We start from the raw sequence: 6,000 nt of genomic DNA, 5'->3' as shown, positions 1-6,000 counted from the left end.
TGCAGGAACCTCTCCATCCTGGCTCCCTTGGAGAGCTTTCAGCTGTGTGACCTCAGGAGTGGCCCTGAAGCAAACAGATGAAGGCAGCAGGGTCAAGACTAAGAGTAAGGACGTGTCCTACTGGAGCACGCGGTGTTTCTGTGCTCCTTGCCAAACTGCTAAGCCAACTCTTGTGTGAGGCTGTGACCCTTTAGCATGAGGCTGCAGGAATGTTTCAGACAGGTTTTCCTGTTAGCGAAACGCAAAGATGATTTCTGAAAGCAGCAGCAGGAATTGGAGGGAGCTCTCGTGTCCCAGGAACGAAGGCAGCTCCGCTGCTCTCAGCTCTTGCTCTTAAAACCCGGAGCAGCGCTGCAAACTTCCATGGTTTGGGAGCTGGGAACATGATGTGGGGTTGTGTATTTGGCACCTGCCCTTGCCCGAGTGCATTGCTCCTGGTCAGCCTTGTTACCGTAGCTCTGCCCAGTAAACATACACAGATGGGAGAACTGCAAACCTGGAAAGAAGTGATAAAATTATTAATAAATATTAAGATTCACATTAATTATTGAGATACTAGTTAAATAATTGAAGGGTAATTATTAATATTTATATCTGTATTGGTAACGATTAACCAGCGTGGCATAATTTAACAAACATTTTTAAAATAAAATATTTAACAACATGCCTGCCATTTTTCCGTCTTAAAAGGAGTGAGGAGTTCATGAATGTAGGTGATCTTCACTGACTTGAAGACCTTTTTTTATGTTTTGTTTTTATGAGATATTGTTTTATTGGAGATTTTTTCCTCAACTTGTTTCCCACTGAACTACTGAGGTGGTAGTTTCTCTTCCTACTGGCACAGGAAAAGACCTATTGCAAAATAAGGTTATAGTTACAGCACTATAAATCCACGGCATAAGTAAATACGTAGGTAAGTGCATACTATGACTTTATTCCTTGCTAACTGATTTCTATTACTGAAATATATGTTGTACAATGATTGATGGTTTTGAAAATCATTTAGCACATATTAAACTGAAGAGTCAAAGAGAAATTCTTTTAAGGTTTTACTAGATATTTTGACCCAAACTTATGTCAATATCTTCTGGAAAAATTGTATTTGCTCTTGTTTTGCAGAATTTTTTATTCTTTTTTTCCGCCCTCCATTGCTGTAGTTCCTGTGTTACGTATTTGATTCCAGTGACACTGTGGTTAAATGTAACATATGGAAAAATCAAAGTCATATAAAAATACAGAATTCCGTAAGAGAAATTTCTCAAACAAAGCAAAGTGAAATTTGAAGGTTTTGCAAAGCAGTCAGATATCTGAAGGCTTGTTTTGCCTTCTTGTCAAAGAGGATTTGCTTATAATATTTTGGTCCTGAATGCTTTATTTTACTAACAGAGGGTTTTGGTGGAAAGCATTCCACCTGATCTTCTGATAAGCTTATGCCTGCCAAATTTGTAAGACTTGCCTGTAGGAACTCTTTCAACAGATGTTTGCTGTGTGTGATACTATCATCTTTTATCTACAGTATTTAGCACTGTTTCATAGGGAAAATGACTCTTAAGCTTCCCCTGCAATAACAGCATGTCAAAAATAGACTTGAGCTCTTATTATTTACACTACTGAAGTACTCAATGGCCTTGACTGAGAACAGCGTGTTCTAGCTGTTATTAGACATAATGCCAAATTAGGGTGGGAGATCTTGTGTTTTAAGTAAACCAGAAATAAGACAAGTGTCTTAACCACCGTGCAGCAGTGGTGGAAGACAAGTTGCAAATCTAAGGAGTTCCTCCAAATATCTCACTGTTTTCTGTTATATTTGTCTCTTCCCTCCTCTCCCCTTTCTGCATTAGTCCCAAGGTTGGGCCTTTCCCACAGCCCATGGTCATGCCAAGCTCCCCAGCACAGCTTCCCTCATGGCCCTGGGACATGTGCATGGTGATGAGAGGCCGAAACCTCCTGCTTTTCTGGTGCTCCTGCTGAGAATGGAGCTGATGAAGAAAGCAGACCTAAAACTGCCCCAGGTTGTGCACTGTAACTCGGCTGAGGAGGAGCTGATAGGGAATGAGGATGACTAAATTTATTCATTCAGTGGGTGGACGTTTCTCTCTTGCAAACGGTGATGACTGATCCATCATAAAAAGTTTGGCTATTAAATTGCTATTTAGCAAATACAGACCGAAACACCTCCTGTACATCTGAGATATGAGTATCTTTGCAACGTATGCAGTCGTGCTAGCCCATCTGCCGATGCTATTGCTTTAGTTAGGGTTTTTATGGGCACTGTTAGCGAGGATAGTCCTTTAGGAGGCAATCAGCTGTGAAGTTCAGGAGAATGGAAGCTTAATTACAGATTTGTTTTATTTAAATGTGTCTACTATCATTTTATTTGGGAAAATAATAAATTAACTGAAAATCTGTAGGTTTTCCAGAGCATTTCAGGAAGCTTTAACGATTCTTCTAGTTGGTTATGAGTTTTGATTAGTGTGTATGCATGCCGACACTGGCTGTGCATCTGTAACTGTGTTTGGTAGGTTTTTTAGGCCACTTCCCTGCATAGTTTAGGGTAGACGTGCCACTGAATGTGCTCTGTCCTTCAGCCTATTCTGCCCTAGGCCATGTCTTAGTTGTAAACTCACTCCTTCTTTGTCCTTACTGAAGAACTTGCAGGGTTTGCAGATAATATTTTCCTTGCCTGAAAGACCAGACAAAGTTTCTTTGGAAGCTGCTGCTGTTTGAACTCATCCAAGTGCTTTGTCAGTAACCGAGTTCTCGGGGGGACTCTGCTTGCTCTGATATATTGTAAGCCATTTCTTGCCATGGAGTAATTAAAAGTGAGGCAATTTTGCAGTACGAGGCATGGAGACACTAGTTAATGAAGGCCTCTTGCTCCTCAAGTGCTGCACTTCCTGATGAACCCATCCTTGCTCTAGGCAATTGTGTTTTCTGGGGCAAATCAGGTCGCTGAGATGTGCAAGCTTTCGTAGGGCTAATGCAATAAACTGGAGCTACAGGAGACACCTCTACAGAATGGCACTTAGCGTGGGTGAACGTAGGTGTCCTGCAAAGTGGAAGTGGCCATTAAGTGTCCACCTTACAGAGCTGGGGGACATTAGGCAGCTGGGCACTACGTTCATTTGCAAATAGATGCTTATACTTCTGCAGGGCCAAAGAGAGAAAGGCCGACGTCTCCTCCAAAGCAAACAGCCTTGGCTAGCACAGCTTGTGCTCCGCTTAAAAGCCTGTGATCTTGCAAACTCCTGAGCACCCACAGAGGAAAACAGGACCTCACAAAGCTGTCTCGCTTCCTGCAGACAAAGTAGACTTTTTCCCAAACCACTGAGCGTTTTAGAAATGTACCTGAACAAATAGGATGTTGTCCTGGAGTCTTTTTACCGGCAGCAGTAAATATAAATGGTGATGTGACATAACTAAGTGGCTAAAGGGCTGGCCTATTTAGCTCCCTCTGCAGTGGAGGTCACGATTATTTGTCAAAAATGGAACCCCTTCTCATTTTAACGTGCAATTTGAAGCTGCTCTGTGTCTAGAAGCAGGAAGCGCAACAGGTCCTGGAGCACTTTGTGTTTGCCTCGAGTGGAGGATTTGTACAAGGACATGGAGCTTCTCCAGGAGCAGTGACCCTTGCTGAGGCTTCACCCTGGACCGGCCAGAGCCCAAAAGGGGGCCCTGGAGAGGCCCGGGACCGCCAGGCAGTGCCATCGTCTGTGTGGGGTGAGTGGGCCGAGGAGAGTGACTGGGAGAACAGCTTTCCTGGAGAAAAGCCTCCCTTTGGCAGGTGGCCGGGCAGCGAGGGTTGCAAGCCTCGTCGGGAATCCTCCCTTTATGGCTAGGAAGAAGGTGATGAGAAGGTGATATTGTTAGTGACAGCACAGAAAGACGGGCTGAAGTAAAATAAAGAGGTTTCCATGGTGATCCCTTCATATTGCAGTAAATTTTGTCTTGCAGTCTGCTGGGTTCTTTTTTTTTTTTCTCCTTTCCCCCCGAGGTAGTCTCCTTGACTTCCCCCTCATTATTAGTTGCTCGTTGTGTTAAGAGATGCTGACAGACCCCAAGTCAGGGACATGGATGTGCCTGCGATGGCCTGATTAATTGCCACAAAGAGATCAGATTGGGCATGCAGTGTGCAAGTGCTTCAGAAACCTTCCTGATGTGTGTTTTAAACTATAAATAGGTAAAGAATAGATACAAAGGGAAGCAACAGGTGAAGATAATTAAGGAAATAATAGATTTATTCCTGTTTTACAGCTGAGGAAAGAAACATAGTCAAACTAGGCGACTGTCCCGAAAACGGAGAGCCCACCTGTGTTAATGGCAGAAATTGGGTGTGTGTTTCCTGGACTCGAGCTTCTTGCCCCAGCAAGAGAATATACCAGTTCTCTAATGGTGCAGGGACATCAATAGGCCCAGGAGTGCAAACCTGCTCCAAAGGGAATGCAGCTCTCCTGGCACTTGGGTGGCCAGTGTGGTATCAACTCAGAGGGCAGAACTGAAGCGTCCCTCTTGGTTTGGATGCTAAGAGAGGTGAAAATTGCCCAGTAAAAGAGCTTCCTTTCTTTCCAGGAGATGAGGAAAGCTTTCTTGCTGTCAGAGCTGATTAGTCACTGGTTCCTTGTAAGCACAGTTTCTCCCACAGCGCTGAAGAAATGAGCAGCCGTAAGACATATCTTCATGTGGGTAGACCCAGAAGGGAGCTTCCCTGCTCTTTCCTGGGCTGACAACGTCTTTCCATCTGCATCTGAACGGGAGGGTGGCGAGACGGGCTTTGCCACCCAAGACACCCTAATGGGTGACGTGCATCCTCTTTGACCTTGCTTTGGGTAATGCTGGCTTGTGTTACAGAACATATGTCCTTAATGTACTACACGACCCAAAATGGTGACCTACTTGGTAACGTGGCTGCACTGAAAGATCTATTAAGGGAAACCTTTGTTTTCCTCTGCATAGGATTTAATATGCAAGGCCAAGGGGTGTACAGAATAGATATCTTGGTGGAAGGAAACACTGGAACTGCTAACGACAGCTGCCATGGCAGGGATCTCCCCACAGGGAAGTGGGGGGGGGGGGGGGGGGGGGGGGGGGGGAAGAACCCTTTGGAGAACTTTAATTTTGCATTTTTCTCCTAAAAGCAATCTTTCTTGCAGAGCTTGGGACAGAGCTTGCAGAGCTTTGGTAAAATGCTGGATCTTTCCTTCCCCTTTTCCACATGTAAATCTGCTCTGATTCCATGTGCTTTTTTTTTTTTTTTGTGGTATTTATGTGAATTGGGGCACTATAATCACAGTAGGTCAATTATTAAAAGAAAAAAAAAAAGTTTTGATAGCCCAGAATTAGTTTAGAATCATAGAATGCCGAAGGTTGGAAGGGACCTCAGAGGTCATCGAGTCCAACCCTCCTGCTCACGCAGGGTCACCTAGAGCACGTGGCACAGGGCTGCATCCAAGCGGGTTTAATTTAGGACTAGTGATGCAGTCCTATTATTTTATGCAGGGCAAGGTAGGTTTGATGAGCCAGGTATTTTGCTGTTATGCAGCTTAAAGATAGGCCTTTTAGTTCTCCTTCTTCCTGGCAGTTTTTTTGGTCTGTAAGCTGTGTTTTGTTTTATTTTTACATATATATATATATATATATATATACACACACAGCCCAGATCAATGTTGTTCAGTTGGAGTCAATCTGCTCTGCTTGGTTGCTTGCTCTGCTCGGTCAGACTCCCAGCACTTCTCCCCGGGAGCAGCGTGTGAGCATGAATTTGCTTTGCAAATCTACCTTTGTGTCTTCAGCTTAGCTTTATTTGCTCAAGGATTGGGGAGCTAATGTGGGGGAATATTCATGCTTCTGTTACTAAAAACTTCTGCTTCTTGTTAACATTGTACTAGCGTGTTGCTCAAGGCAAGTACAGAAAGTGGGTATTTTCATGGTAAGAGATTTTTTTTTTTTTTCCTTTTTGACCTGAAATAGTGTCTTGTGAAGTTTCTGAATCCATCCTGGGTA

The sequence above is a fragment of the Nothoprocta perdicaria genome, unplaced genomic scaffold, assembly GCF_003342845.1.
Source record: "Nothoprocta perdicaria isolate Ctin4 unplaced genomic scaffold, notPer1 scaffold_11, whole genome shotgun sequence".
NCBI lineage: Eukaryota > Metazoa > Chordata > Aves > Tinamiformes > Tinamidae > Nothoprocta > Nothoprocta perdicaria.
The sequence above is the reverse complement of the archived record's forward strand: the minus strand, read 5'-3'. Positions refer to the sequence as shown.